This window comes from Phragmites australis, chromosome 15, assembly GCF_958298935.1.
Source record: "Phragmites australis chromosome 15, lpPhrAust1.1, whole genome shotgun sequence".
NCBI classification, from domain to species: domain Eukaryota; kingdom Viridiplantae; phylum Streptophyta; class Magnoliopsida; order Poales; family Poaceae; genus Phragmites; species Phragmites australis.
Genome location: NC_084935.1, coordinates 13,318,257 through 13,344,108, shown reverse-complemented (window position 1 = coordinate 13,344,108; position 25,852 = coordinate 13,318,257). Strand labels below are relative to the sequence as shown.

Sequence of the window (25,852 nt, the reverse complement as noted above, 5' to 3'; positions counted from 1 at the left end):
CGGGAAGCGGGGCGACACCGCGCGGCAGGACGTGGGGCCCACGCGCGCCGGGGAGGCGGCGCGGAAGGCGTGCATAAGGGGGAGGAGGAGGCAGAGTATGTCGGATGCGATCATACCAGCACTAAAGCACCGGATCCCATCAGAACTCCGAAGTTAAGCGTGCTTGGGCGAGAGTAGTACTAGGATGGGTGACCTCCTGGGAAGTCCTCGTGTTGCATTCCCCTTTTTGCTTAATTTTCCTCGCGTTCATCCGCCTCGTTGAATTCATTTTATTTGTAACTTTTTTTCTTTTTTTTTTGCGCAACCGGATGGCGGCTCGAGTTCGGCGGTGCACCGGGAAACGGGGCGACACCGCGCGGCAGGACGTGGGGCCCATGCGCGCCGGCGAGGCGGCGCGGAAGGCGTGCATAAGGGGGAGGAGGAGGCAGAGTATGTCGGATGCGATCATACCAGCACTAAAGCACCGGATCCCATCAGAACTCCGAAGTTAAGCGTGCTTGGGCGAGAGTAGTACTAGGATGGGTGACCTCCTGGGAAGTCCTCGTGTTGCATTCCCCTGTTGCTTAATTTTCCTCGCGTTCATCCGCCTCGTTGAATTCATTTTATTTGTAACTTTTTTTCTTTTTTTTTTTGCGCAACCGGATGGCGGCTCGAGTTCGGCGGTGCACCGGGAAGCGGGGCGACACCGCGCGGCAGGACGTGGGGCCCACGCGCGCCGGGGAGGCGGCGCGGAAGGCGTGCATAAGGGGGAGGAGGAGGCAGAGTATGTCGGATGCGATCATACCAGCACTAAAGCACCGGATCCCATCAGAACTCCGAAGTTAAGCGTGCTTGGGCGAGAGTAGTACTAGGATGGGTGACCTCCTGGGAAGTCCTCGTGGTGCATTCCCCTTTTTGCTTAATTTTCCTCGCGTTCATCCGCCTCGTTGAATTCATTTTATTTGTAACTTTTTTTCTTTTTTTCTTTGCGCAACCGGATGGCGGCTCGAGTTCGGCGGTGCACCGGGAAGCGGGGCGACACCGCGCGGCAGGACGTGGGGCCCACGCGCGCCGGGGAGGCGGCGCGGAAGGCGTGCATAAGGGGGAGGAGGAGGCAGAGTATGTCGGATGCGATCATACCAGCACTAAAGCACCAGATCCCATCAGAACTCCGAAGTTAAGCGTGCTTGGGCGAGAGTAGTACTAGGATGGGTGACCTCCTGGGAAGTCCTCGTGTTGCATTCCCCTTTTTGCTTAATTTTCCTCGCGTTCATCCGCCTCGTTGAATTCATTTTATTTGTAACTTTTTTTCTTTTTTTTTTTGCGCAACCGGATGGCGGCTCGAGTTCGGCGGTGCACCGGGAAGCGGGGCGACACCGCGCGGCAGGACGTGGGGCCCACGCGCGCCGGGGAGGCCGCGCGGAAGGCGTGCATAAGGGGGAGGAGGAGGCAGAGTATGTCGGATGCGATCATACCAGCACTAAAGCACCGGATCCCATCAGAACTCCGAAGTTAAGCGTGCTTGGGCGAGAGTAGTACTAGGATGGGTGACCTCCTGGGAAGTCCTCGTGTTGCATTCCCCTTTTTGCTTAATTTTCCTCGCGTTCATCCGCCTCGTTGAATTCATTTTATTTGTAACTTTTTTTCTTTTTTTTTTTGCGCAACCGGATGGCGGCTCGAGTTCGGCGGTGCACCGGGAAGCGGGGCGACACCGCGCGGCAGGACGTGGGGCCCACGCGCGCCGGGGAGGCGGCGCGGAAGGCGTGCATAAGGGGGAGGAGGAGGCAGAGTATGTCGGATGCGATCATACCAGCACTAAAGCACCGGATCCCATCAGAACTCCGAAGTTAAGCGTGCTTGGGCGAGAGTAGTACTAGGATGGGTGACCTCCTGGGAAGTCCTCGTGTTGCATTCCCCTTTTTGCTTAATTTTCCTCGCGTTCATCCGCCTCGTTGAATTCATTTTATTTGTAACTTTTTTTCTTTTTTTTTTGCGCAACCGGATGGCGGCTCGAGTTCGGCGGTGCACCGGGAAGCGGGGCGACACCGCGCGGCAGGACGTGGGGCCCACGCGCGCCGGGGAGGCGGCGCGGAAGGCGTGCATAAGGGGGAGGAGGAGGCAGAGTATGTCGGATGCGATCATACCAGCACTAAAGCACCGGATCCCATCAGAACTCCGAAGTTAAGCGTGCTTGGGCGAGAGTAGTACTAGGATGGGTGACCTCCTGGGAAGTCCTCGTGTTGCATTCCCCTTTTTGCTTAATTTTCCTCGCGTTCATCCGCCTCGTTGAATTCATTTTATTTGTAACTTTTTTTCTTTTTTTTTTTGCGCAACCGGATGGCGGCTCGAGTTCGGCGGTGCACCGGGAAGCGGGGCGACACCGCGCGGCAGGACGTGGGGCCCACGCGCGCCGGGGAGGCGGCGCGGAAGGCGTGCATAAGGGGGAGGAGGAGGCAGAGTATGTCGGATGCGATCATACCAGCACTAAAGCACCGGATCCCATCAGAACTCCGAAGTTAAGCGTGCTTGGGCGAGAGTAGTACTAGGATGGGTGACCTCCTGGGAAGTCCTCGTGTTGCATTCCCCTTTTTGCTTAATTTTCCTCGCGTTCATCCGCCTCGTTGAATTCATTTTATTTGTAACTTTTTTTCTTTTTCTTTTTTTGCGCAACCGGATGGCGGCTCGAGTTCGGCGGTGCACCGGGAAGCGGGGCGACACCGCGCGGCAGGACGTGGGGCCCACGCGCGCCGGGGAGGCGGCGCGGAAGGCGTGCATAAGGGGGAGGAGGAGGCAGAGTATGTCGGATGCGATCATACCAGCACTAAAGCACCGGATCCCATCAGAACTCCGAAGTTAAGCGTGCTTGGGCGAAGTTAAGCGTGCTTGGGCGAGAGTAGTACTAGGATGGGTGACCTCCTGGGAAGTCCTCGTGTTGCATTCCCCTGTTGCTTAATTTTCCTCGCGTTCATCCGCCTCGTTGAATTCATTTTATTTGTAACTTTTTTTCTTTTTTTTTTTACGCAACCGGATGGCGGCTCGAGTTCGGCGGTGCACCGGGAAGCGGGGCGACACCGCGCGGCAGGACGTGGGGCCCACGCGCGCCGGGGAGGCGGCGCGGAAGGCGTGCATAAGGGGGAGGAGGAGGCAGAGTATGTCGGATGCGATCATACCAGCACTAAAGCACCGGATCCCATCAGAACTCCGAAGTTAAGCGTGCTTGGGCGAGAGTAGTACTAGGATGGGTGACCTCCTGGGATGTCCTCGTGTCGCATTCCCCTTTTTGCTTAATTTTCCTCGCGTTCATCCGCCTCGTTGAATTCATTTTATTTGTAACTTTTTTTCTTTTTTTTTTGCGCAACCGGATGGCGGCTCGAGTTCGGCGGTGCACCGGGAAGCGGGGCGACACCGCGCGGCAGGACGTGGGGCCCACGCGCGCCGGGGAGGCGGCGCGGAAGGCGTGCATAAGGGGGAGGAGGAGGCAGAGTATGTTGGATGCGATCATACCAGCACTAAAGCACCGGATCCCATCAGAACTCCGAAGTTAAGCGTGCTTGGGCGAGAGTAGTACTAGGATGGGTGACCTCCTGGGAAGTCCTCGTGGTGCATTCCCATTTTTGCTTAATTTTCCTCGCGTTCATCCGCCTCGTTGAATTCATTTTATTTGTAACTTTTTTTCTTTTTTTCTTTGCGCAACCGGATGGCGGCTCGAGTTCGGCGGTGCACCGGGAAGCGGGGCGACACCGCGCGGCAGGACGTGGGGCCCACGCGCGCCGGGGAGGCGGCGCGGAAGGCGTGCATAAGGGGGAGGAGGAGGCAGAGTATGTCGGATGCGATCATACCAGCACTAAAGCACCGGATCCTATCAGAACTCCGAAGTTAAGCGTGCTTGGGCGAGAGTAGTACTAGGATGGGTGACCTCCTGGGAAGTCCTCGTGTTGCATTCCCCTTTTTGCTTAATTTTCCTCGCGTTCATCCGCCTCGTTGAATTCATTTTATTTGTAACTTTTTTTCTTTTTTTTTTTTTGCGCAACCGGCTCGAGTTCGGCGGTGCACCGGGAAGCGGGGCGACACCGCGCGGCAGGACGTGGGGCCCACGCGCGCCGGGGAGGCGGCGCGGAAGGCGTGCATAAGGGGGAGGAGGAGGCAGAGTATGTCGGATGCGATCATACCAGCACTAAAGCACCGGATCCCATCAGAACTCCGAAGTTAAGCGTGCTTGGGCGAGAGTAGTACTAGGATGGGTGACCTCCTGGGAAGTCCTCGTGTTGCATTCCCCTTTTTGCTTAATTTTCCTCGCGTTCATCCGCCTCGTTGAATTCATTTTATTTGTAACTTTTTTTCTTTTTTTTTTTTTGCGCAACCGGCTCGAGTTCGGCGGTGCACCGGGAAGCGGGGCGACACCGCGCGGCAGGACGTGGGGCCCACGCGCGCCGGGGAGGCGGCGCGGAAGGCGTGCATAAGGGGGAGGAGGAGGCAGAGTATGTCGGATGCGATCATACCAGCACTAAAGCACCGGATCCCATCAGAACTCCGAAGTTAAGCGTGCTTGGGCGAGAGTAGTACTAGGATGGGTGACCTCCTGGGAAGTCCTCGTGTTGCATTCCCCTTTTTGCTTAATTTTCCTCGCGTTCATCCGCCTCGTTGAATTCATTTTATTTGTAACTTTTTTTCTTTTTTTTTTTTTGCGCAACCGGCTCGAGTTCGGCGGTGCACCGGGAAGCGGGGCGACACCGCGCGGCAGGACGTGGGGCCCACGCGCGCCGGGGAGGCGGCGCGGAAGGCGTGCATAAGGGGGAGGAGGAGGCAGAGTATGTCGGATGCGATCATACCAGCACTAAAGCACCGGATCCCATCAGAACTCCGAAGTTAAGCGTGCTTGGGCGAGAGTAGTACTAGGATGGGTGACCTCCTGGGAAGTCCTCGTGTTGCATTCCCCTTTTTGCTTAATTTTCCTCGCGTTCATCCGCCTCGTTGAATTCATTTTATTTGTAACTTTTTTTCTTTTTTTTTTTTTGCGCAACCGGCTCGAGTTCGGCGGTGCACCGGGAAGCGGGGCGACACCGCGCGGCAGGACGTGGGGCCCACGCGCGCCGGGGAGGCGGCGCGGAAGGCGTGCATAAGGGGGAGGAGGAGGCAGAGTATGTCGGATGCGATCATACCAGCACTAAAGCACCGGATCCCATCAGAACTCCGAAGTTAAGCGTGCTTGGGCGAGAGTAGTACTAGGATGGGTGACCTCCTGGGAAGTCCTCGTGTTGCATTCCCCTTTTTGCTTAATTTTCCTCGCGTTCATCCGCCTCGTTGAATTCATTTTATTTGTAACTTTTTTTCTTTTTTTTTTTTTGCGCAACCGGCTCGAGTTCGGCGGTGCACCGGGAAGCGGGGCGACACCGCGCGGCAGGACGTGGGGCCCACGCGCGCCGGGGAGGCGGCGCGGAAGGCGTGCATAAGGGGGAGGAGGAGGCAGAGTATGTCGGATGCGATCATACCAGCACTAAAGCACCGGATCCCATCAGAACTCCGAAGTTAAGCGTGCTTGGGCGAGAGTAGTACTAGGATGGGTGACCTCCTGGGAAGTCCTCGTGTTGCATTCCCCTTTTTGCTTAATTTTCCTCGCGTTCATCCGCCTCGTTGAATTCATTTTATTTGTAACTTTTTTTCTTTTTTTTTTTTTGCGCAACCGGCTCGAGTTCGGCGGTGCACCGGGAAGCGGGGCGACACCGCGCGGCAGGACGTGGGGCCCACGCGCGCCGGGGAGGCGGCGCGGAAGGCGTGCATAAGGGGGAGGAGGAGGCAGAGTATGTCGGATGCGATCATACCAGCACTAAAGCACCGGATCCCATCAGAACTCCGAAGTTAAGCGTGCTTGGGCGAGAGTAGTACTAGGATGGGTGACCTCCTGGGAAGTCCTCGTGTTGCATTCCCCTTTTTGCTTAATTTTCCTCGCGTTCATCCGCCTCGTTGAATTCATTTTATTTGTAACTTTTTTTCTTTTTTTTTTTTTGCGCAACCGGTCGAGTTCGGCGGTGCACCGGGAAGCGGGGCGACACCGCGCGGCAGGACGTGGGGCCCACGCGCGCCGGGGAGGCGGCGCGGAAGGCGTGCATAAGGGGGAGGAGGAGGCAGAGTATGTCGGATGCGATCATACCAGCACTAAAGCACCGGATCCCATCAGAACTCCGAAGTTAAGCGTGCTTGGGCGAGAGTAGTACTAGGATGGGTGACCTCCTGGGAAGTCCTCGTGTTGCATTCCCCTTTTTGCTTAATTTTCCTCGCGTTCATCCGCCTCGTTGAATTCATTTTATTTGTAACTTTTTTTCTTTTTTTTTTTTGCGCAACCGGCTCGAGTTCGGCGGTGCACCGGGAAGCGGGGCGACACCGCGCGGCAGGACGTGGGGCCCACGCGCGCCGGGGAGGCGGCGCGGAAGGCGTGCATAAGGGGGAGGAGGAGGCAGAGTATGTCGGTTGCGATCATACCAGCACTAAAGCACCGGATCCCATCAGAACTCCGAAGTTAAGCGTGCTTGGGCGAGAGTAGTACTAGGATGGGTGACCTCCTGGGAAGTCCTCGTGTTGCATTCCCCTTTTTGCTTAATTTTCCTCGCGTTCATCCGCCTCGTTGAATTCATTTTATTTGTAACTTTTTTTCTTTTTTTTTTTTTGCGCAACCGGCTCGAGTTCGGCGGTGCACCGGGAAGCGGGGCGACACCGCGCGGCAGGACGTGGGGCCCACGCGCGCCGGGGAGGCGGCGCGGAAGGCGTGCATAAGGGGGAGGAGGAGGCAGAGTATGTCGGATGCGATCATACCAGCACTAAAGCACCGGATCCCATCAGAACTCCGAAGTTAAGCGTGCTTGGGCGAGAGTAGTACTAGGATGGGTGACCTCCTGGGAAGTCCTCGTGTTGCATTCCCCTTTTTGCTTAATTTTCCTCGCGTTCATCCGCCTCGTTGAATTCATTTTATTTGTAACTTTTTTTCTTTTTTTTTTTTGCGCAACCGGCTCGAGTTCGGCGGTGCACCGGGAAGCGGGGCGACACCGCGCGGCAGGACGTGGGGCCCACGCGCGCCGGGGAGGCGGCGCGGAAGGCGTGCATAAGGGGGAGGAGGAGGCAGAGTATGTCGGATGCGATCATACCAGCACTAAAGCACCGGATCCCATCAGAACTCCGAAGTTAAGCGTGCTTGGGCGAGAGTAGTACTAGGATGGGTGACCTCCTGGGAAGTCCTCGTGTTGCATTCCCCTTTTTGCTTAATTTTCCTCGCGTTCATCCGCCTCGTTGAATTCATTTTATTTGTAACTTTTTTCTTTTTTTTTTTTGCGCAACCGGCTCGAGTTCGGCGGTGCACCGGGAAGCGGGGCGACACCGCGCGGCAGGACGTGGGGCCCACGCGCGCCGGGGAGGCGGCGCGGAAGGCGTGCATAAGGGGGAGGAGGAGGCAGAGTATGTCGGATGCGATCATACCAGCACTAAAGCACCGGATCCCATCAGAACTCCGAAGTTAAGCGTGCTTGGGCGAGAGTAGTACTAGGATGGGTGACCTCCTGGGAAGTCCTCGTGTTGCATTCCCCTTTTTGCTTAATTTTCCTCGCGTTCATCCGCCTCGTTGAATTCATTTTATTTGTAACTTTTTTTCTTTTTTTTTTTTTGCGCAACCGGCTCGAGTTCGGCGGTGCACCGGGAAGCGGGGCGACACCGCGCGGCAGGACGTGGGGCCCACGCGCGCCGGGGAGGCGGCGCGGAAGGCGTGCATAAGGGGGAGGAGGAGGCAGAGTATGTCGGATGCGATCATACCAGCACTAAAGCACCGGATCCCATCAGAACTCCGAAGTTAAGCGTGCTTGGGCAAGAGTAGTACTAGGATGGGTGACCTCCTGGGAAGTCCTCGTGTTGCATTCCCCTTTTTGCTTAATTTTCCTCGCGTTCATCCGCCTCGTTGAATTCATTTTATTTGTAACTTTTTTTCTTTTTTTTTTTTTGCGCAACCGGCTCGAGTTCGGCGGTGCACCGGGAAGCGGGGCGACACCGCGCGGCAGGACGTGGGGCCCACGCGCGCCGGGGAGGCGGCGCGGAAGGCGTGCATAAGGGGGAGGAGGAGGCAGAGTATGTCGGATGCGATCATACCAGCACTAAAGCACCGGATCCCATCAGAACTCCGAAGTTAAGCGTGCTTGGGCGAGAGTAGTACTAGGATGGGTGACCTCCTGGGAAGTCCTCGTGTTGCATTCCCCTTTTTGCTTAATTTTCCTCGCGTTCATCCGCCTCGTTGAATTCATTTTATTTGTAACTTTTTTTCTTTTTTTTTTTTTGCGCAACCGGCTCGAGTTCGGCGGTGCACCGGGAAGCGGGGCGACACCGCGCGGCAGGACGTGGGGCCCACGCGCGCCGGGGAGGCGGCGCGGAAGGCGTGCATAAGGGGGAGGAGGAGGCAGAGTATGTCGGATGCGATCATACCAGCACTAAAGCACCGGATCCCATCAGAACTCCGAAGTTAAGCGTGCTTGGGCGAGAGTAGTACTAGGATGGGTGACCTCCTGGGAAGTCCTCGTGTTGCATTCCCCTTTTTGCTTAATTTTCCTCGCGTTCATCCGCCTCGTTGAATTCATTTTATTTGTAACTTTTTTTCTTTTTTTTTTTTTGCGCAACCGGCTCGAGTTCGGCGGTGCACCGGGAAGCGGGGCGACACCGCGCGGCAGGACGTGGGGCCCACGCGCGCCGGGGAGGCGGCGCGGAAGGCGTGCATAAGGGGGAGGAGGAGGCAGAGTATGTCGGATGCGATCATACCAGCACTAAAGCACCGGATCCCATCAGAACTCCGAAGTTAAGCGTGCTTGGGCGAGAGTAGTACTAGGATGGGTGACCTCCTGGGAAGTCCTCGTGTTGCATTCCCCTTTTTGCTTAATTTTCCTCGCGTTCATCCGCCTCGTTGAATTCATTTTATTTGTAACTTTTTTTCTTTTTTTTTTTTTGCGCAACCGGCTCGAGTTCGGCGGTGCACCGGGAAGCGGGGCGACACCGCGCGGCAGGACGTGGGGCCCACGCGCGCCGGGGAGGCGGCGCGGAAGGCGTGCATAAGGGGGAGGAGGAGGCAGAGTATGTCGGATGCGATCATACCAGCACTAAAGCACCGGATCCCATCAGAACTCCGAAGTTAAGCGTGCTTGGGCGAGAGTAGTACTAGGATGGGTGACCTCCTGGGAAGTCCTCGTGTTGCATTCCCCTTTTTGCTTAATTTTCCTCGCGTTCATCCGCCTCGTTGAATTCATTTTATTTGTAACTTTTTTTCTTTTTCTTTTTTTGCGCAACCGGCTCGAGTTCGGCGGTGCACCGGGAAGCGGGGCGACACCGCGCGGCAGGACGTGGGGCCCACGCGCGCCGGGGAGGCGGCGCGGAAGGCGTGCATAAGGGGGAGGAGGAGGCAGAGTATGTCGGATGCGATCATACCAGCACTAAAGCACCGGATCCCATCAGAACTCCGAAGTTAAGCGTGCTTGGGCGAGAGTAGTACTAGGATGGGTGACCTCCTGGGAAGTCCTCGTGTTGCATTCCCCTTTTTGCTTAATTTTCCTCGCGTTCATCCGCCTCGTTGAATTCATTTTATTTGTAACTTTTTTTCTTTTTTTTTTTTTGCGCAACCGGCTCGAGTTCGGCGGTGCACCGGGAAGCGGGGCGACACCGCGCGGCAGGACGTGGGGCCCACGCGCGCCGGGGAGGCGGCGCGGAAGGCGTGCATAAGGGGGAGGAGGAGGCAGAGTATGTCGGATGCGATCATACCAGCACTAAAGCACCGGATCCCATCAGAACTCCGAAGTTAAGCGTGCTTGGGCGAGAGTAGTACTAGGATGGGTGACCTCCTGGGAAGTCCTCGTGTTGCATTCCCCTTTTTGCTTAATTTTCCTCGCGTTCATCCGCCTCGTTGAATTCATTTTATTTGTAACTTTTTTTCTTTTTTTTTTTTTGCGCAACCGGCTCGAGTTCGGCGGTGCACCGGGAAGCGGGGCGACACCGCGCGGCAGGACGTGGGGCCCACGCGCGCCGGGGAGGCGGCGCGGAAGGCGTGCATAAGGGGGAGGAGGAGGCAGAGTATGTCGGATGCGATCATACCAGCACTAAAGCACCGGATCCCATCAGAACTCCGAAGTTAAGCGTGCTTGGGCGAGAGTAGTACTAGGATGGGTGACCTCCTGGGAAGTCCTCGTGTTGCATTCCCCTTTTTGCTTAATTTTCCTCGCGTTCATCCGCCTCGTTGAATTCATTTTATTTGTAACTTTTTTTCTTTTTTTTTTTTTGCGCAACCGGCTCGAGTTCGGCGGTGCACCGGGAAGCGGGGCGACACCGCGCGGCAGGACGTGGGGCCCACGCGCGCCGGGGAGGCGGCGCGGAAGGCGTGCATAAGGGGGAGGAGGAGGCAGAGTATGTCGGATGCGATCATACCAGCACTAAAGCACCGGATCCCATCAGAACTCCGAAGTTAAGCGTGCTTGGGCGAGAGTAGTACTAGGATGGGTGACCTCCTGGGAAGTCCTCGTGTTGCATTCCCCTTTTTGCTTAATTTTCCTCGCGTTCATCCGCCTCGTTGAATTCATTTTATTTGTAACTTTTTTTCTTTTTTTTTTTTTGCGCAACCGGCTCGAGTTCGGCGGTGCACCGGGAAGCGGGGCGACACCGCGCGGCAGGACGTGGGGCCCACGCGCGCCGGGGAGGCGGCGCGGAAGGCGTGCATAAGGGGGAGGAGGAGGCAGAGTATGTCGGATGCGATCATACCAGCACTAAAGCACCGGATCCCATCAGAACTCCGAAGTTAAGCGTGCTTGGGCCAGAGTAGTACTAGGATGGGTGACCTCCTGGGAAGTCCTCGTGTTGCATTCCCCTTTTTGCTTAATTTTCCTCGCGTTCATCCGCCTCGTTGAATTCATTTTATTTGTAACTTTTTTTCTTTTTTTTTTTTTGCGCAACCGGCTCGAGTTCGGCGGCGGTGCACCGGGAAGCGGGGCGACACCGCGCGGCAGGACGTGGGGCCCACGCGCGCCGGGGAGGCGGCGCGGAAGGCGTGCATAAGGGGGAGGAGGAGGCAGAGTATGTCGGATGCGATCATACCAGCACTAAAGCACCGGATCCCATCAGAACTCCGAAGTTAAGCGTGCTTGGGCGAGAGTAGTACTAGGATGGGTGACCTCCTGGGAAGTCCTCGTGTTGCATTCCCCTTTTTGCTTAATTTTCCTCGCGTTCATCCGCCTCGTTGAATTCATTTTATTTGTAACTTTTTTTCTTTTTTTTTTTTTGCGCAACCGGCTCGAGTTCGGCGGTGCACCGGGAAGCGGGGCGACACCGCGCGGCAGGACGTGGGGCCCACGCGCGCCGGGGAGGCGGCGCGGAAGGCGTGCATAAGGGGGAGGAGGAGGCAGAGTATGTCGGATGCGATCATACCAGCACTAAAGCACCGGATCCCATCAGAACTCCGAAGTTAAGCGTGCTTGGGCGAGAGTAGTACTAGGATGGGTGACCTCCTGGGAAGTCCTCGTGTTGCATTCCCCTTTTTGCTTAATTTTCCTCGCGTTCATCCGCCTCGTTGAATTCATTTTATTTGTAACTTTTTTTCTTTTTTTTTTTTTGCGCAACCGGCTCGAGTTCGGCGGTGCACCGGGAAGCGGGGCGACACCGCGCGGCAGGACGTGGGGCCCACGCGCGCCGGGGAGGCGGCGCGGAAGGCGTGCATAAGGGGGAGGAGGAGGCAGAGTATGTCGGATGCGATCATACCAGCACTAAAGCACCGGATCCCATCAGAACTCCGAAGTTAAGCGTGCTTGGGCGAGAGTAGTACTAGGATGGGTGACCTCCTGGGAAGTCCTCGTGTTGCATTCCCCTTTTTGCTTAATTTTCCTCGCGTTCATCCGCCTCGTTGAATTCATTTTATTTGTAACTTTTTTTCTTTTTTTTTTTTTGCGCAACCGGCTCGAGTTCGGCGGTGCACCGGGAAGCGGGGCGACACCGCGCGGCAGGACGTGGGGCCCACGCGCGCCGGGGAGGCGGCGCGGAAGGCGTGCATAAGGGGGAGGAGGAGGCAGAGTATGTCGGATGCGATCATACCAGCACTAAAGCACCGGATCCCATCAGAACTCCGAAGTTAAGCGTGCTTGGGCGAGAGTAGTACTAGGATGGGTGACCTCCTGGGAAGTCCTCGTGTTGCATTCCCCTTTTTGCTTAATTTTCCTCGCGTTCATCCGCCTCGTTGAATTCATTTTATTTGTAACTTTTTTTCTTTTTTTTTTTTTGCGCAACCGGCTCGAGTTCGGCGGTGCACCGGGAAGCGGGGCGACACCGCGCGGCAGGACGTGGGGCCCACGCGCGCCGGGGAGGCGGCGCGGAAGGCGTGCATAAGGGGGAGGAGGAGGCAGAGTATGTCGGATGCGATCATACCAGCACTAAAGCACCGGATCCCATCAGAACTCCGAAGTTAAGCGTGCTTGGGCGAGAGTAGTACTAGGATGGGTGACCTCCTGGGAAGTCCTCGTGTTGCATTCCCCTTTTTGCTTAATTTTCCTCGCGTTCATCCGCCTCGTTGAATTCATTTTATTTGTAACTTTTTTTCTTTTTTTTTTTTTGCGCAACCGGCTCGAGTTCGGCGGTGCACCGGGAAGCGGGGCGACACCGCGCGGCAGGACGTGGGGCCCACGCGCGCCGGGGAGGCGGCGCGGAAGGCGTGCATAAGGGGGAGGAGGAGGCAGAGTATGTCGGATGCGATCATACCAGCACTAAAGCACCGGATCCCATCAGAACTCCGAAGTTAAGCGTGCTTGGGCGAGAGTAGTACTAGGATGGGTGACCTCCTGGGAAGTCCTCGTGTTGCATTCCCCTTTTTGCTTAATTTTCCTCGCGTTCATCCGCCTCGTTGAATTCATTTTATTTGTAACTTTTTTTCTTTTTTTTTTTTTGCGCAACCGGCTCGAGTTCGGCGGTGCACCGGGAAGCGGGGCGACACCGCGCGGCAGGACGTGGGGCCCACGCGCGCCGGGGAGGCGGCGCGGAAGGCGTGCATAAGGGGGAGGAGGAGGCAGAGTATGTCGGATGCGATCATACCAGCACTAAAGCACCGGATCCCATCAGAACTCCGAAGTTAAGCGTGCTTGGGCGAGAGTAGTACTAGGATGGGTGACCTCCTGGGAAGTCCTCGTGTTGCATTCCCCTTTTTGCTTAATTTTCCTCGCGTTCATCCGCCTCGTTGAATTCATTTTATTTGTAACTTTTTTTCTTTTTTTTTTTTTGCGCAACCGGCTCGAGTTCGGCGGTGCACCGGGAAGCGGGGCGACACCGCGCGGCAGGACGTGGGGCCCACGCGCGCCGGGGAGGCGGCGCGGAAGGCGTGCATAAGGGGGAGGAGGAGGCAGAGTATGTCGGATGCGATCATACCAGCACTAAAGCACCGGATCCCATCAGAACTCCGAAGTTAAGCGTGCTTGGGCGAGAGTAGTACTAGGATGGGTGACCTCCTGGGAAGTCCTCGTGTTGCATTCCCCTTTTTGCTTAATTTTCCTCGCGTTCATCCGCCTCGTTGAATTCATTTTATTTGTAACTTTTTTTCTTTTTTTTTTTTTGCGCAACCGGCTCGAGTTCGGCGGTGCACCGGGAAGCGGGGCGACACCGCGCGGCAGGACGTGGGGCCCACGCGCGCCGGGGAGGCGGCGCGGAAGGCGTGCATAAGGGGGAGGAGGAGGCAGAGTATGTCGGATGCGATCATACCAGCACTAAAGCACCGGATCCCATCAGAACTCCGAAGTTAAGCGTGCTTGGGCGAGAGTAGTACTAGGATGGGTGACCTCCTGGGAAGTCCTCGTGTTGCATTCCCCTTTTTGCTTAATTTTCCTCGCGTTCATCCGCCTCGTTGAATTCATTTTATTTGTAACTTTTTTTCTTTTTTTTTTTTTGCGCAACCGGCTCGAGTTCGGCGGTGCACCGGGAAGCGGGGCGACACCGCGCGGCAGGACGTGGGGCCCACGCGCGCCGGGGAGGCGGCGCGGAAGGCGTGCATAAGGGGGAGGAGGAGGCAGAGTATGTCGGATGCGATCATACCAGCACTAAAGCACCGGATCCCATCAGAACTCCGAAGTTAAGCGTGCTTGGGCGAGAGTAGTACTAGGATGGGTGACCTCCTGGGAAGTCCTCGTGTTGCATTCCCCTTTTTGCTTAATTTTCCTCGCGTTCATCCGCCTCGTTGAATTCATTTTATTTGTAACTTTTTTTCTTTTTTTTTTTTTGCGCAACCGGCTCGAGTTCGGCGGTGCACCGGGAAGCGGGGCGACACCGCGCGGCAGGACGTGGGGCCCACGCGCGCCGGGGAGGCGGCGCGGAAGGCGTGCATAAGGGGGAGGAGGAGGCAGAGTATGTCGGATGCGATCATACCAGCACTAAAGCACCGGATCCCATCAGAACTCCGAAGTTAAGCGTGCTTGGGCGAGAGTAGTACTAGGATGGGTGACCTCCTGGGAAGTCCTCGTGTTGCATTCCCCTTTTTGCTTAATTTTCCTCGCGTTCATCCGCCTCGTTGAATTCATTTTATTTGTAACTTTTTTTCTTTTTTTTTTTTTGCGCAACCGGCTCGAGTTCGGCGGTGCACCGGGAAGCGGGGCGACACCGCGCGGCAGGACGTGGGGCCCACGCGCGCCGGGGAGGCGGCGCGGAAGGCGTGCATAAGGGGGAGGAGGAGGCAGAGTATGTCGGATGCGATCATACCAGCACTAAAGCACCGGATCCCATCAGAACTCCGAAGTTAAGCGTGCTTGGGCGAGAGTAGTACTAGGATGGGTGACCTCCTGGGAAGTCCTCGTGTTGCATTCCCCTTTTTGCTTAATTTTCCTCGCGTTCATCCGCCTCGTTGAATTCATTTTATTTGTAACTTTTTTTCTTTTTTTTTTTTTGCGCAACCGGCTCGAGTTCGGCGGTGCACCGGGAAGCGGGGCGACACCGCGCGGCAGGACGTGGGGCCCACGCGCGCCGGGGAGGCGGCGCGGAAGGCGTGCATAAGGGGGAGGAGGAGGCAGAGTATGTCGGATGCGATCATACCAGCACTAAAGCACCGGATCCCATCAGAACTCCGAAGTTAAGCGTGCTTGGGCGAGAGTAGTACTAGGATGGGTGACCTCCTGGGAAGTCCTCGTGTTGCATTCCCCTTTTTGCTTAATTTTCCTCGCGTTCATCCGCCTCGTTGAATTCATTTTATTTGTAACTTTTTTTCTTTTTTTTTTTTGCGCAACCGGCTCGAGTTCGGCGGTGCACCGGGAAGCGGGGCGACACCGCGCGGCAGGACGTGGGGCCCACGCGCGCCGGGGAGGCGGCGCGGAAGGCGTGCATAAGGGGGAGGAGGAGGCAGAGTATGTCGGATGCGATCATACCAGCACTAAAGCACCGGATCCCATCAGAACTCCGAAGTTAAGCGTGCTTGGGCGAGAGTAGTACTAGGATGGGTGACCTCCTGGGAAGTCCTCGTGTTGCATTCCCCTTTTTGCTTAATTTTCCTCGCGTTCATCCGCCTCGTTGAATTCATTTTATTTGTAACTTTTTTTCTTTTTTTTTTTTTGCGCAACCGGCTCGAGTTCGGCGGTGCACCGGGAAGCGGGGCGACACCGCGCGGCAGGACGTGGGGCCCACGCGCGCCGGGGAGGCGGCGCGGAAGGCGTGCATAAGGGGGAGGAGGAGGCAGAGTATGTCGGATGCGATCATACCAGCACTAAAGCACCGGATCCCATCAGAACTCCGAAGTTAAGCGTGCTTGGGCGAGAGTAGTACTAGGATGGGTGACCTCCTGGGAAGTCCTCGTGTTGCATTCCCCTTTTTGCTTAATTTTCCTCGCGTTCATCCGCCTCGTTGAATTCATTTTATTTGTAACTTTTTTTCTTTTTTTTTTTTGCGCAACCGGCTCGAGTTCGGCGGTGCGCACCGGGAAGCGGGGCGACACCGCGCGGCAGGAAGTGGGGCCCACGCGCGCCGGGGAGGCGGCGCGGAAGGCGTGCATAAGGGGGAGGAGGAGGCAGAGTATGTCGGATGCGATCATACCAGCACTAAAGCACCGGATCCCATCAGAACTCCGAAGTTAAGCGTGCTTGGGCGAGAGTAGTACTAGGATGGGTGACCTTCTGGGAAGTCCTCGTGTTGCATTCCCCTTTTTGCTTAATTTTCCTCGCGTTCATCCGCCTCGTTGAATTCATTTTATTTGTAACTTTTTTTCTTTTTCTTTTTTTGCGCAACCGGCTCGAGTTCGGCGGTGCACCGGGAAGCGGGGCGACACCGCGCGGCAGGACGTGGGGCCCACGCGCGCCGGGGAGGCGGCGCGGAAGGCGTGCATAAGGGGGAGGAGGAGGCAGAGTATGTCGGATGCGATCATACCAGCACTAAAGCACCGGATCCCATCAGAACTCCGAAGTTAAGCGTGCTTGGGCGAGAGTAGTACTAGGATGGGTGACCTCCTGGGAAGTCCTGTCACGTCCCGAAATCCATAATTGTGTGTTTTAATCCTAAAACATGCAATTTCAGCTTCATGTTCCAGTTTGGGTCACTGGAGCACTTCACTTTGAGTCAATGAGGTGGGAGAAGGAAAAACTAAGAGAAATAAAGGAGCTGGAAGCAAGTCTGGACTTTCCTCTAGGTAAATGGGGCCCACTTGGGTGGAAAATATCTCTCTATAAGTGGGCAACAGCTCTCTCTCCCCTCAAACTTGCCCATACGTACTCCTCACCCACTCCACCATATAAGGCTTTTTGAGGAAGCAAGTTGGAGTTGGCTGTCTCTCTCACTCTCTCTCTTAGGCTCCCTTTTTCCCCTTTGGATCCCTACCTCTGGGAGCAAGATCAAGGTACGTATGTGGTACTCACGAGACCACCAGCTCAAGGACTACTCGTCCATCCAATTCATTTTCAGTTTCCCCGAAGGAATTCGAGCTGGTTCTGAACTTGTTTGGTGTTCTTTGGGAGAAGCAAGGAAGCAGCAGTTTTTCCTCTCTTCTCCAAGCCATTTTCCGTCGTTTCCTCCTTCAACTGGCGGTCACCAACCTCAGCAAAGGACCTTAGGTGAGTCTGCTAGGCTCCCATGGCAAGTATGCTCATTTTTGGTTGGATAGATCTTGAATCTGGAACTAGGGTTGCAAAGTTCTTAAAGTTCTGCAGTCTGGGAACAAATGAGGATTTATGTGGATTTGAGTTAGGAATCATGTTACTAGGCGGTTGAGCAAAGTCTAGACCCTGTACACCCTTCTAGGCATTTTTACTTTTGATTTAGAGAGACTCCCAGGTTAGTTTAGCCCAGTTTTTCCCTTCGTAATGGTTGCTGTTCTCGAGCTGCGCGAGGCTGATTTTTACTGTAGCGCCGGGACTGTTCACCCGAGCACCCCTGATACTGTTCACCCGACGACCCCCGGGTACTGTTCACCCGAGCACCCCGAGCGCTGTCGCCCCGAGCACTCCCGAGCACCCCGGGTACTGTTCACCCGACGACCCCCGGGTACTGTTCACCCGAGCACCCGAGCGCAGTCACCCCGAGCACTCCCGAGCACCCGGGTACTGTTCACCCGAGCACCCCGAGCGCTGTCACCCCGAGCACTCCCGAGCACCCCGGGTACTGTTCACCCGACGACCCCTGGTACTGTTCACCCGAGCACCCGAGCGCAGTCACCCCGAGCACTCCCGAGCACCCGGGTACTGTTCACCCGACGACCCCCGGGTACTGTTCACCCGAGAACCCGAGCACGATCGATCCCGAGGACCCTGGTACTGTTCACCGAGCACCCCCGGTACTGTTCACCCCGGGTACCCGTGAGTACTGTTCATCCCGGGCACCCCGAGCACGGTTTATCAGGCTTTCTTGATAGCTGATAGCTTGTAAAATTCGTAGTTAATTCGTAGGAACTCCAAACTTTTTGAGACCACTTGGAAAATTCTGGTTTGGACAGTACGATCTTGGAATAATGTTGTCATGTATTGTGGAGCATATTTTTCTTACATGATCGCATTTCATACATGCTCATTTCATTGCACGCGTTGCTCTCTGTAGTGAACGCCGATCCGTCGATCCCGGAGGCCGTGGGCGATCGTGAGGCGTCCCACCTTTCTGATTCAGGGCAGCAAGGCAAGCATCGTTCATATTGCACCGTGTCTACTTGAAATTTTAATATGTTATCTACGCTTATGTATACATTGCATGTGTCGGGTACTGAGTTGGGTAGAACCTATGCCGATGCATTATCCCATTTCGGTCACGTGTCATGTGTTGTTCCTAGGAGCCTAGTGGTGTCATCGAGGTCTAATTTTAGTTCGCTATGCTTAGTGGTACTTAGGCTTTCCGGTAGAAGTCGACGACGGCGTCCACCGTTGTCGCGAGCCTAGGACTTATTACTTGTTCGCACTTATGGTTGTGTTGATGATGAGTCGGTTTGGTGAGTGGTGAGTTGAGACGAGGTGTGGGCGGTGTTAGGGGTGTCATCTGCTCACGAGGAGTCCTCAGGCAGTTCGGGGAGGGAACCCGGACACCGTAGACCGCTTGCACCGGTTAAGCACCGATCATCGGTGTAGTCGGCTTTAGCACATACCTTACTCACCACATGCTGATATAATGGTAGGCGAGCCGATTACCTTCGCAGACGTGGTCATGTGGGCCTCGTCATAGACGGTGTGAGTCCGGTTTGAGTCCGGGCTTTTAGCGGTATTAGTTTGCTCGGGGAGTAGTTCTAATACCGCCGTGCCGAGCTATGGTTGATCCACATGGTTGGGCCTGGTTGGGAAAGGTTGTCACGGGTACCCCCTTGTGTGCATCTTAGCGGGTGGCACAAGCCGTATGGTCCCTGTGTCGTGTGGGTCCAGGAGTATCCCCCTGCAGGGTGTATAATCAGTTCGAACTGCCGCGCTCTCGGTCATGAGCATCGCTATCGCTTATCTCCACCGAGCGACCATATTTTGGTCGTAGAGTTTCGATGTGGGTTGTGGCATGGTTGGATTGGGGTAGCTTGGTCGGTATGTGGTTGGTGGTTTGGTGGGAATGGTTTGCTTTTATACACTTGTTGTTATATATCTGTTTTGATCAGTTGGTTGGCAGGGTTTGAGTCGGTGGTTGGTTAAGTCAGTGGCTTTCACCTAGAGTCTAGGTTGCTTACTGCTTAATAAACTTAAACATGTCTTAATCCTTGCTACAGCTTTAAATGCATGATCCTTGGAGTCGAGAATATATATACTCATACTGTGTAAGACTTGCTAGTACCTTCGTACTAAGGGTGCTGCCCTTAAGTTGCTTCCAGGTTCGCAGGTCGGCGAAGAAGAGGCAGTGTTCGGCTACTTTGTGCCTGCCGATCAGGGTGGCGGGCAGGAGTAGCACCTTCTACTCCGAACTCCGGCGCTTTTGGTATGGAGCCTAAGGGCATACGGCTCCATACTCTTTTGTTGTATAGGTTTTTCTTCCGCTGCGTAGTAGTTGTTGTTGTTCCTATTTTGTTGTAAATTGTGGAAGCAGTTGCTTGTTTAACAATGGTAATCCAGTTTAATTATTTGCTCTCTATTAAACTGTGTTGTGATATCTGAGTTGGAAGGCATGTGTTCCGATCCTGGGCACAAAACACGTGCCGGGACTACCGGAATGGTATTCTGGTTAATCGTCGAGGTTGTGATTATGAATAATGATCCTCCTGATGATTAATTAGAATACTATTTGGACGGTTCCTCACAGCTTGGTATCAGAGCCTGGTTTAATTTAGTAGCCTAAACATAATTAGTGCGTTGTTTAGTAAGTCGACAACTTCACCTAAACAACCCATAATTTATGTTTATGCCTCTTCATGTCTAATATGTATTAAACTGCTATCGTTTATGCCCCTAAGTTAAAATGCGTATTATGAGTGACGTTTATATGTCTTATACCACGTTGTTTTGCTTTCGACCCTGCATTGATTCATGTTGAGCATTGCATCTTCGGCTTTGCATCATCGGAAGGTAGGGTACGACGCTCGGTGGCGGTTAATCACCGAGGGCTCAGCCGGATGCGAGGCAGGGGCCCGGCATGTTCCGTACGGTGATCCGTACGGGAAGTGAATACGCTAGCAATAGCGTATGAACATCCACCATGCGATGGGAGACATGGTCGTCTACTCGTGTGGCGTTTACACGAGATGTCCCGTAGGGTCTACGGGAAGTGAATACGTCGTTGTCGACGTATGGATTGTCGCTTGTACGGCATGTGGTACAAGGGCCGTTCGCGCTCTTACTCTTTCTAGCGCGAAGGGTACGTTCTGGATGTTATAAACTGCCTGTGATTTTGATGTTTGCAGGTGCGGTTCTTATTTTGAGAAAGAAGCGGTAGCTAGGTTCGAGCATGCATCATTTCATGGCATTCATGCATGCATTCATGTTTGTTCATGTATTACGGGATTCTAACAATATATCCGGCGAATGCTTTGTGCTGAGCCGGAATTTGACGTTTCCCCCTTTTTATTTTGCATTTCAAGAATGGTTGTCACTCGGCGTAGTGGGGAGGTTCCGGAGGGTTCCGGTCAGAACAACCCTCCTCCACCGCCGACCATGGCGGATGTGCTCATGCAAATCGAGCAGAACCGCCAAGCGAATCACGCTCTCCTCCAGACGAACCAAGCGCTCTTGGAGGCTCTCGTGCGCAACGCGGCTCCTCATGGAGGAGGTGGGGCCGTGCGCCGAGACGACTTCTCGGACTTTTTGCGGACTCAGCCGCCGGTCTTCTCGCGAGCTGAGGATCCTCTGGATGCTGATCACTGGCTCCGGACGATCGAGCAGAAGCTCGCCCTTCTTCGTTGTGAGGATCACGAGAGGGCGCTCTTCGCCGCCCATCAGCTTCAGGGCCCGGCGGGTGCGTGGTGGTCCGGCTTTCTGGCCATGCACCCCGCCGATCACCGCGTGTCATGGGCGGAGTTTCGCGAGGCCTTCCGCTCGTTTCACATACCGAGTGGCCTCATGGAGGCTAAGAGGCGGGAGTTTGAGGACCTCAAGCAAGGAGGTCGTGCGGTGATGGAGTACGTGCAGGTGTTCAACCACCTTGCACAATATGCTACCGAGGAGGTCAGCACGGATGCGCGCAAGCAGCGCCGCTTTGTGAATGGCCTGAACTCGAAGATGCAGGACCGGTTGTCCGCGCATAAGTTCGCCGACTTCAACGAGTTGGTGAGCACGTCGATCACAGTGGAGCTCAAGTATAAGAGCCACCAAGAGGAGAAGAGGCGGAAGAGGGGTTCCTCGTCTTCTGTGGGTGGGAGCTCTGTGAGGAACCGTCCAAATAGTATTCTAATTAATCATCAGGAGGATCATTATTCATAATCACAACCTCGATGATTAACCAGAATACCATTCCGGTAGTCCCGGCACGTGTTTTGTGCCCAGGATCGGAACACATGCCTTCCAACTCAAATATCACAACACAGTTTAATAGAGAGCAAATAATTAAACTGGATTACCATTGTTAAACAAGCAACTGCTTCCACAATTTACAACAAAATAGGAACAACAACAACTACTACGCAGCGGAAGAAAAACCTATACAACAAAAGAGTATGGAGCCGTATGCCCTTAGGCTCCATACCAAAAGCGCCGGAGTTCGGAGTAGAAGGTGCTACTCCTGCCCGCCACCCTGATCGGCAGGCACAAAGTAGCCGAACACTGCCCCATCTTCGCCGACCTGCGAACCTGGAAGCAACTTAAGGGCAGCACCCTTAGTACGAAGGTACTAGCAAGTCTTACACAGTATGAGTATATATATTCTCGACTCCAAGGATCATGCATTTAAAGCTGTAGCAAGGATTAAGACATGTTTAAGTTCATTAAGCGGTAAGCAACCTAGACTCTAGGTGTAAGCAACTGACTTAACCAACCACCGACTCAAACCCTGCCAACCACCTGATCAAAACAGATATGTAACAACAAATGTATAAAAGCAAACCATTCCCACCAAACCACCAACCACATACCGACCAAACCACCCCAATCCAACCATGCCACAACCCACATCGAAACTCTACGACCAAAATATGGTCGCTCGGTGGAGATAAGCGATAGCGATGCTCATGACCGAGAGCGCGGCAGCTCGAACTGATTATACACCCTGCAGGGGGATACTCCTGGACCCACACGACACAGGGACCATACGGCTTGTGCCACCCGCTAAGATGCGCACAAGGGGGTACCCGTGACAACCTTTCCCAACCAGGCCCAACCATGTGGATCAACCATAGCTCGGCGAGGCGGTATTAGAACTACTCCCCGAGCAAACTAATACCGCTAAAAGCCCGGACTCAAACCGGACTCACACCGTCTATGACGAGGCCCACATGACCACGTCTGCGAAGGTAATCGGCTCGCCTACCATTATATCAGCATGTGGTGAGTAAGGTATGTGCTAAAGCCGACTACACCGATGATCGGTGCTTAACCGGTGCAAGCGGTCTACGGTGTCCGGGTTCCCTCCCCGAACTGCCTGAGGACTCCTCGTGAGCAGATGACACCCCTAACACCGCCCACACCTCGTCTCAACTCACCACTCACCAAACCGACTCATCATCAACACAACCATAAGTGCGAACAAGTAATAAGTCCTAGGCTCGCGACAACGGTGGACGCCGTCGTCGACTTCTACCGGAAAGCCTAAGTACCGCTAAGCATAGCGAACTAAAATTAGACCTCGATGACACCACTAGGCTCCTAGGAACAACACATGACACGTGACCGAAATGGGATAATGCATCGGTATAGGTTCTACCCAACTCAGTACCCGACACATGCAATGTATACATAAGCGTAGATAACATATTAAAATTTCAAGTAGACACGGTGCAATATGAACGATGCTTGCCTTGCTGCCCTGAATCAGAAAGGTGGGACGCCTCACGATCGCCCACGGCCTCCGGGATCGACGGATCGACGTTCACTACAGAGAGCAACGCGTGCAATGTAATGAGCATGTATGAAATGCGATCATGTAAGAAAAATATGCTCCACAATACATGACAACATTATTCCAAGATCGTACTGTCCAAACCAGAATTTTCCAAGTGGTCTCAAAAAGTTTGGAGTTCCTACGAATTAACTACGAATTTTACAAGCTATCAGCTATCAGGAAAGCCTGATAAACCGTGCTCGGGGTGCCCGGGATGAACAGTACTCACGGGTACCCGGGGTGAACAGTACCCGGGGGTGCTCGGGGTGAACAGTACCGGGGTGCTCGGGTGAATAGTACCGGGGTCCTCGGGATCGACCGTGCTCGGGTGCTCGGGGTGAATCAGTACAGGGGTGCTCGGGTGCTCGGGTGAACAGTACCCGGGGGTCGTCGGGTGAACAGTACCCGGGGTGCTCGGGAGTGCTCGGGGGTGAACAGTACCCGGGGGTGCTCGGTGAACAGTACCAGGGTCCTCGGGATCGACCGTGCTCGGGTGCTCGGGGTGAATCAGTACAGGGGTGCTCGGGTGAACAGTACCCGGGGGGCGTCGGGTGAACAGTACCCGGGGTGCTCGGGAGTGCTCGGGGGTGACTGCGCTCGGGTGCTCGGGTGAACAGTACCAGGGGTCGTCGGGTGAACAGTACCCGGGGGTCGTCGGGTGAACAGTATCAGGGGTGCTCGGGTGAACAGCCCCGGCGCTACAGTAAAATCAGCCTCGCGCAGCTCCAGAACAGCAACCATTATGAAGGGAAAAACTGGGCTAAACTAACCTGGGAGTCTCTCTAAATCAAAAGTAAAAATGCCTAGAAGGGTGTACAGGATCTAGACTTTGCTCAACCGCCTAGTAACATGATTCCTAACTCAAATCCACATAAATCCTCATTTGTTCCCAGACTGCAGAACTTTAAGAACTTTGCAACCCTAGTTCCAGATTCAAGATCTATCCAACCAAAAATGAGCATACTTGCCATGGGAGCCTAGCAGACTCACCTAAGGTCCTTTGCTGAGGTTGGTGACCGCCAGTTGAAGGAGGAAACGACGGAAAATGGCTTGGAGAAGAGAGGAAAAACTGCTGCTTCCTTGCTTCTCCCAAAGAACACCAAACAAGTTCAGAACCAGCTCGAATTCCTTCGGGGAAACTGAAAATGAATTGGATGGACGAGTAGTCCTTGAGCTGGTGGTCTCGTGAGTACCACATACGTACCTTGATCTTGCTCCCAGAGGTAGGGATCCAAAGGGGAAAAAGGGAGCCTAAGAGAGAGAGTGAGAGAGACAGCCAACTCCAACTTGCTTCCTCAAAAAGCCTTATATGGTGGAGTGGGTGAGGAGTACGTATGGGCAAGTTTGAGGGGAGAGAGAGCTGTTGCCCACTTATAGAGAGATATTTTCCACCCAAGTGGGCCCCATTTACCTAGAGGAAAGTCCAGACTTGCTTCCAGCTCCTTTATTTCTCTTAGTTTTTCCTTCTCCCACCTCATTGACTCAAAGTGAAGTGCTCCAGTGACCCAAACTGGAACATGAACCTGAAATTGCATGTTTTAGGATTAAAACACACAATTATGGATTTCGGGACGTGACAAGCTCGCAGCGCACCCGCACTGAGAGTCAGCCTCCACAGTTTCAGGTGCCGTCGGCTGGATACCCACGACCGATGTGGTTTGTACCACGTCCTGCGTTCTCCGCCCCACAAGGGCAGGCTGCACGACCCGCCGGCTCCCAAGTGAGCGTGACCGGTGGCTCAGGCGGTCCGTGCTTCAACTGCGGCCGCGTCGGCCATTTCTCGAGGGAGTGCCCGTATCCGAGGCCAGGAGCCGCGCTGAGTGCCCCGCGACCACCGCCGGCTCAGTCAGCACCGCAGTCTTCGCAGGCGACTCACGTTCCCAAGCGTGGTCGAGCTCGCCACACTACCGCCGACGAGGTTCAGGAGGGTGACACCGTCCTAATGGGTACGTTGGATATGAGTTTCAACTCTGACATCTTTTCTGCAGTGGTTTTGTTTGATTCAGGAGCCTCTCACTCCTTTATATCTTCGGGTTATGTTTGGAAAAGTGGGTTGAGAGTCAGTGCTACCCACACACCGTACCTTATAGACGCCCCAGGGGCCAAAGTTTTAATCAACCAGTGTGTGAACAAAGCGGCGGTAATTGTCAACGGAGTTCCCTTCTTTGTCAATCTGTTAGTGATGAACTCGAAGGGAATTGATATTATTCTGGGGATGAATTGGCTCTCCAAGAACAAGGCTGTGTTGGACTGTGCTCGGCGGACCGTCACCCTCAATGGTCTGTCAGGTACTCGGGTCCAGTTAAAGCTAGAGGATGTCAAGTCCTGCCTGTTCGCCGTAAAGGCTGTCCCCACCAGGATTATGGAGACCATTCCTGTGGTGTGGGAATTTCCGGATGTCTTTCCGGATGAGTTGCCTGGAATGCCGCCTGGTAGGGCAGTGGAGTTCTCTATTGATCTCGTGCCCGGTGCGGCCCCGGTTTCGAAGAAGATGTATAAGATGTCGCCAGTTGAGCTAGTTGAGCTGAAGAAGCAGATCCAGGAGCTGCTGGCGAAGGGTTTCATTCGTCCTAGTTCCTCACCTTGGGGATGCTCGGCTCTATTCGTGAAGAAGAAGGACGACACTCTCCGGATGTGTGTTGATTACCGTCCGCTGAATGCAGTCACTGTGAAGAATGTGTATCCGCTTCCTAGGATTGACATCTTGTTTGATCAGTTGACTGGAGCCCGAGTCTTCTCAAAGATTGACTTGAGGCTGGGCTATCACCAGATCAAGGTCCGACCTGAGGATATTCCAAAGACAGCATTCTCTACTAGATACGGCTTGTATGAGTTCACCGTTATGTCGTTTGGCTTGACTAATGCGCCGGCTTTCTTTATGTACCTCATGAACTCGGTATTCATGGAGGAGTTGGACAAGTTTGTCATTGTTTTCATCGACGACATTCTG

At 54.5% G+C, this 25,852-nt stretch overlaps 49 non-coding genes and 1 pseudogene across 49 annotated transcripts; all 50 read left to right on the top strand.

The window, feature by feature from the left end:
- The first annotated feature begins 102 nt into the window (after positions 1-102).
- Positions 103-221, top strand: LOC133894354 (5S ribosomal RNA). The gene has a single exon (XR_009905157.1). It is a non-coding gene; the product is annotated as a 5S ribosomal RNA (ribosomal RNA).
- Positions 222-436: 215 nt separating this feature from the next.
- On the top strand, positions 437-555 carry LOC133894353 (5S ribosomal RNA). The gene has a single exon (XR_009905156.1). It is a non-coding gene; the product is annotated as a 5S ribosomal RNA (ribosomal RNA).
- A 215-nt stretch (positions 556-770) lies between these two features.
- Positions 771-889, top strand: LOC133893943 (5S ribosomal RNA). The gene has a single exon (XR_009904768.1). It is a non-coding gene; the product is annotated as a 5S ribosomal RNA (ribosomal RNA).
- Positions 890-1,105: 216 nt separating this feature from the next.
- LOC133893937 (5S ribosomal RNA) lies at positions 1,106-1,224 on the top strand. The gene has a single exon (XR_009904763.1). It is a non-coding gene; the product is annotated as a 5S ribosomal RNA (ribosomal RNA).
- A 216-nt stretch (positions 1,225-1,440) lies between these two features.
- On the top strand, positions 1,441-1,559 carry LOC133894352 (5S ribosomal RNA). Its single transcript, XR_009905155.1, has one exon. It is a non-coding gene; the product is annotated as a 5S ribosomal RNA (ribosomal RNA).
- A 216-nt stretch (positions 1,560-1,775) lies between these two features.
- On the top strand, positions 1,776-1,894 carry LOC133894351 (5S ribosomal RNA). Its single transcript, XR_009905154.1, has one exon. It is a non-coding gene; the product is annotated as a 5S ribosomal RNA (ribosomal RNA).
- A 215-nt stretch (positions 1,895-2,109) lies between these two features.
- LOC133894349 (5S ribosomal RNA) lies at positions 2,110-2,228 on the top strand. Its single transcript, XR_009905152.1, has one exon. It is a non-coding gene; the product is annotated as a 5S ribosomal RNA (ribosomal RNA).
- Positions 2,229-2,444: 216 nt separating this feature from the next.
- LOC133894348 (5S ribosomal RNA) lies at positions 2,445-2,563 on the top strand. Its single transcript, XR_009905151.1, has one exon. It is a non-coding gene; the product is annotated as a 5S ribosomal RNA (ribosomal RNA).
- Positions 2,564-2,781: 218 nt separating this feature from the next.
- LOC133894157 (5S ribosomal RNA) lies at positions 2,782-2,920 on the top strand (annotated as a pseudogene).
- A 215-nt stretch (positions 2,921-3,135) lies between these two features.
- Positions 3,136-3,254, top strand: LOC133894023 (5S ribosomal RNA). The gene has a single exon (XR_009904843.1). It is a non-coding gene; the product is annotated as a 5S ribosomal RNA (ribosomal RNA).
- A 215-nt stretch (positions 3,255-3,469) lies between these two features.
- LOC133893942 (5S ribosomal RNA) lies at positions 3,470-3,588 on the top strand. The gene has a single exon (XR_009904767.1). It is a non-coding gene; the product is annotated as a 5S ribosomal RNA (ribosomal RNA).
- A 216-nt stretch (positions 3,589-3,804) lies between these two features.
- Positions 3,805-3,923, top strand: LOC133893995 (5S ribosomal RNA). The gene has a single exon (XR_009904817.1). It is a non-coding gene; the product is annotated as a 5S ribosomal RNA (ribosomal RNA).
- A 211-nt stretch (positions 3,924-4,134) lies between these two features.
- On the top strand, positions 4,135-4,253 carry LOC133894347 (5S ribosomal RNA). The gene has a single exon (XR_009905150.1). It is a non-coding gene; the product is annotated as a 5S ribosomal RNA (ribosomal RNA).
- A 211-nt stretch (positions 4,254-4,464) lies between these two features.
- Positions 4,465-4,583, top strand: LOC133894345 (5S ribosomal RNA). Its single transcript, XR_009905149.1, has one exon. It is a non-coding gene; the product is annotated as a 5S ribosomal RNA (ribosomal RNA).
- Positions 4,584-4,794: 211 nt separating this feature from the next.
- LOC133894344 (5S ribosomal RNA) lies at positions 4,795-4,913 on the top strand. The gene has a single exon (XR_009905148.1). It is a non-coding gene; the product is annotated as a 5S ribosomal RNA (ribosomal RNA).
- Positions 4,914-5,124: 211 nt separating this feature from the next.
- Positions 5,125-5,243, top strand: LOC133894343 (5S ribosomal RNA). Its single transcript, XR_009905147.1, has one exon. It is a non-coding gene; the product is annotated as a 5S ribosomal RNA (ribosomal RNA).
- A 211-nt stretch (positions 5,244-5,454) lies between these two features.
- LOC133894342 (5S ribosomal RNA) lies at positions 5,455-5,573 on the top strand. Its single transcript, XR_009905146.1, has one exon. It is a non-coding gene; the product is annotated as a 5S ribosomal RNA (ribosomal RNA).
- Positions 5,574-5,784: 211 nt separating this feature from the next.
- On the top strand, positions 5,785-5,903 carry LOC133894341 (5S ribosomal RNA). Its single transcript, XR_009905145.1, has one exon. It is a non-coding gene; the product is annotated as a 5S ribosomal RNA (ribosomal RNA).
- A 210-nt stretch (positions 5,904-6,113) lies between these two features.
- LOC133894340 (5S ribosomal RNA) lies at positions 6,114-6,232 on the top strand. The gene has a single exon (XR_009905144.1). It is a non-coding gene; the product is annotated as a 5S ribosomal RNA (ribosomal RNA).
- A 210-nt stretch (positions 6,233-6,442) lies between these two features.
- On the top strand, positions 6,443-6,561 carry LOC133893908 (5S ribosomal RNA). The gene has a single exon (XR_009904736.1). It is a non-coding gene; the product is annotated as a 5S ribosomal RNA (ribosomal RNA).
- Positions 6,562-6,772: 211 nt separating this feature from the next.
- On the top strand, positions 6,773-6,891 carry LOC133894339 (5S ribosomal RNA). The gene has a single exon (XR_009905143.1). It is a non-coding gene; the product is annotated as a 5S ribosomal RNA (ribosomal RNA).
- Positions 6,892-7,101: 210 nt separating this feature from the next.
- On the top strand, positions 7,102-7,220 carry LOC133894337 (5S ribosomal RNA). The gene has a single exon (XR_009905141.1). It is a non-coding gene; the product is annotated as a 5S ribosomal RNA (ribosomal RNA).
- Positions 7,221-7,429: 209 nt separating this feature from the next.
- LOC133894336 (5S ribosomal RNA) lies at positions 7,430-7,548 on the top strand. Its single transcript, XR_009905140.1, has one exon. It is a non-coding gene; the product is annotated as a 5S ribosomal RNA (ribosomal RNA).
- Positions 7,549-7,759: 211 nt separating this feature from the next.
- Positions 7,760-7,878, top strand: LOC133893975 (5S ribosomal RNA). Its single transcript, XR_009904798.1, has one exon. It is a non-coding gene; the product is annotated as a 5S ribosomal RNA (ribosomal RNA).
- A 211-nt stretch (positions 7,879-8,089) lies between these two features.
- Positions 8,090-8,208, top strand: LOC133894335 (5S ribosomal RNA). The gene has a single exon (XR_009905139.1). It is a non-coding gene; the product is annotated as a 5S ribosomal RNA (ribosomal RNA).
- A 211-nt stretch (positions 8,209-8,419) lies between these two features.
- On the top strand, positions 8,420-8,538 carry LOC133894334 (5S ribosomal RNA). Its single transcript, XR_009905138.1, has one exon. It is a non-coding gene; the product is annotated as a 5S ribosomal RNA (ribosomal RNA).
- Positions 8,539-8,749: 211 nt separating this feature from the next.
- LOC133894333 (5S ribosomal RNA) lies at positions 8,750-8,868 on the top strand. Its single transcript, XR_009905137.1, has one exon. It is a non-coding gene; the product is annotated as a 5S ribosomal RNA (ribosomal RNA).
- A 211-nt stretch (positions 8,869-9,079) lies between these two features.
- On the top strand, positions 9,080-9,198 carry LOC133894332 (5S ribosomal RNA). Its single transcript, XR_009905136.1, has one exon. It is a non-coding gene; the product is annotated as a 5S ribosomal RNA (ribosomal RNA).
- Positions 9,199-9,409: 211 nt separating this feature from the next.
- On the top strand, positions 9,410-9,528 carry LOC133894331 (5S ribosomal RNA). Its single transcript, XR_009905135.1, has one exon. It is a non-coding gene; the product is annotated as a 5S ribosomal RNA (ribosomal RNA).
- A 211-nt stretch (positions 9,529-9,739) lies between these two features.
- On the top strand, positions 9,740-9,858 carry LOC133894329 (5S ribosomal RNA). Its single transcript, XR_009905134.1, has one exon. It is a non-coding gene; the product is annotated as a 5S ribosomal RNA (ribosomal RNA).
- Positions 9,859-10,069: 211 nt separating this feature from the next.
- Positions 10,070-10,188, top strand: LOC133894328 (5S ribosomal RNA). The gene has a single exon (XR_009905133.1). It is a non-coding gene; the product is annotated as a 5S ribosomal RNA (ribosomal RNA).
- A 211-nt stretch (positions 10,189-10,399) lies between these two features.
- LOC133894327 (5S ribosomal RNA) lies at positions 10,400-10,518 on the top strand. The gene has a single exon (XR_009905132.1). It is a non-coding gene; the product is annotated as a 5S ribosomal RNA (ribosomal RNA).
- Positions 10,519-10,729: 211 nt separating this feature from the next.
- LOC133894039 (5S ribosomal RNA) lies at positions 10,730-10,848 on the top strand. Its single transcript, XR_009904858.1, has one exon. It is a non-coding gene; the product is annotated as a 5S ribosomal RNA (ribosomal RNA).
- A 214-nt stretch (positions 10,849-11,062) lies between these two features.
- Positions 11,063-11,181, top strand: LOC133894325 (5S ribosomal RNA). Its single transcript, XR_009905130.1, has one exon. It is a non-coding gene; the product is annotated as a 5S ribosomal RNA (ribosomal RNA).
- A 211-nt stretch (positions 11,182-11,392) lies between these two features.
- On the top strand, positions 11,393-11,511 carry LOC133894324 (5S ribosomal RNA). Its single transcript, XR_009905129.1, has one exon. It is a non-coding gene; the product is annotated as a 5S ribosomal RNA (ribosomal RNA).
- A 211-nt stretch (positions 11,512-11,722) lies between these two features.
- Positions 11,723-11,841, top strand: LOC133894323 (5S ribosomal RNA). Its single transcript, XR_009905128.1, has one exon. It is a non-coding gene; the product is annotated as a 5S ribosomal RNA (ribosomal RNA).
- Positions 11,842-12,052: 211 nt separating this feature from the next.
- LOC133894322 (5S ribosomal RNA) lies at positions 12,053-12,171 on the top strand. Its single transcript, XR_009905127.1, has one exon. It is a non-coding gene; the product is annotated as a 5S ribosomal RNA (ribosomal RNA).
- A 211-nt stretch (positions 12,172-12,382) lies between these two features.
- Positions 12,383-12,501, top strand: LOC133894321 (5S ribosomal RNA). The gene has a single exon (XR_009905126.1). It is a non-coding gene; the product is annotated as a 5S ribosomal RNA (ribosomal RNA).
- Positions 12,502-12,712: 211 nt separating this feature from the next.
- On the top strand, positions 12,713-12,831 carry LOC133894320 (5S ribosomal RNA). The gene has a single exon (XR_009905125.1). It is a non-coding gene; the product is annotated as a 5S ribosomal RNA (ribosomal RNA).
- Positions 12,832-13,042: 211 nt separating this feature from the next.
- LOC133894319 (5S ribosomal RNA) lies at positions 13,043-13,161 on the top strand. Its single transcript, XR_009905124.1, has one exon. It is a non-coding gene; the product is annotated as a 5S ribosomal RNA (ribosomal RNA).
- A 211-nt stretch (positions 13,162-13,372) lies between these two features.
- LOC133894318 (5S ribosomal RNA) lies at positions 13,373-13,491 on the top strand. Its single transcript, XR_009905123.1, has one exon. It is a non-coding gene; the product is annotated as a 5S ribosomal RNA (ribosomal RNA).
- A 211-nt stretch (positions 13,492-13,702) lies between these two features.
- LOC133894317 (5S ribosomal RNA) lies at positions 13,703-13,821 on the top strand. Its single transcript, XR_009905122.1, has one exon. It is a non-coding gene; the product is annotated as a 5S ribosomal RNA (ribosomal RNA).
- A 211-nt stretch (positions 13,822-14,032) lies between these two features.
- LOC133894316 (5S ribosomal RNA) lies at positions 14,033-14,151 on the top strand. The gene has a single exon (XR_009905121.1). It is a non-coding gene; the product is annotated as a 5S ribosomal RNA (ribosomal RNA).
- A 211-nt stretch (positions 14,152-14,362) lies between these two features.
- LOC133894313 (5S ribosomal RNA) lies at positions 14,363-14,481 on the top strand. Its single transcript, XR_009905119.1, has one exon. It is a non-coding gene; the product is annotated as a 5S ribosomal RNA (ribosomal RNA).
- A 211-nt stretch (positions 14,482-14,692) lies between these two features.
- LOC133894312 (5S ribosomal RNA) lies at positions 14,693-14,811 on the top strand. The gene has a single exon (XR_009905118.1). It is a non-coding gene; the product is annotated as a 5S ribosomal RNA (ribosomal RNA).
- Positions 14,812-15,022: 211 nt separating this feature from the next.
- LOC133894311 (5S ribosomal RNA) lies at positions 15,023-15,141 on the top strand. Its single transcript, XR_009905117.1, has one exon. It is a non-coding gene; the product is annotated as a 5S ribosomal RNA (ribosomal RNA).
- Positions 15,142-15,351: 210 nt separating this feature from the next.
- Positions 15,352-15,470, top strand: LOC133894310 (5S ribosomal RNA). Its single transcript, XR_009905116.1, has one exon. It is a non-coding gene; the product is annotated as a 5S ribosomal RNA (ribosomal RNA).
- Positions 15,471-15,681: 211 nt separating this feature from the next.
- On the top strand, positions 15,682-15,800 carry LOC133894309 (5S ribosomal RNA). Its single transcript, XR_009905115.1, has one exon. It is a non-coding gene; the product is annotated as a 5S ribosomal RNA (ribosomal RNA).
- Positions 15,801-16,012: 212 nt separating this feature from the next.
- LOC133893831 (5S ribosomal RNA) lies at positions 16,013-16,131 on the top strand. The gene has a single exon (XR_009904662.1). It is a non-coding gene; the product is annotated as a 5S ribosomal RNA (ribosomal RNA).
- A 211-nt stretch (positions 16,132-16,342) lies between these two features.
- On the top strand, positions 16,343-16,458 carry LOC133894184 (5S ribosomal RNA). The gene has a single exon (XR_009904997.1). It is a non-coding gene; the product is annotated as a 5S ribosomal RNA (ribosomal RNA).
- The last annotated feature ends 9,394 nt before the right edge of the window (positions 16,459-25,852 follow it).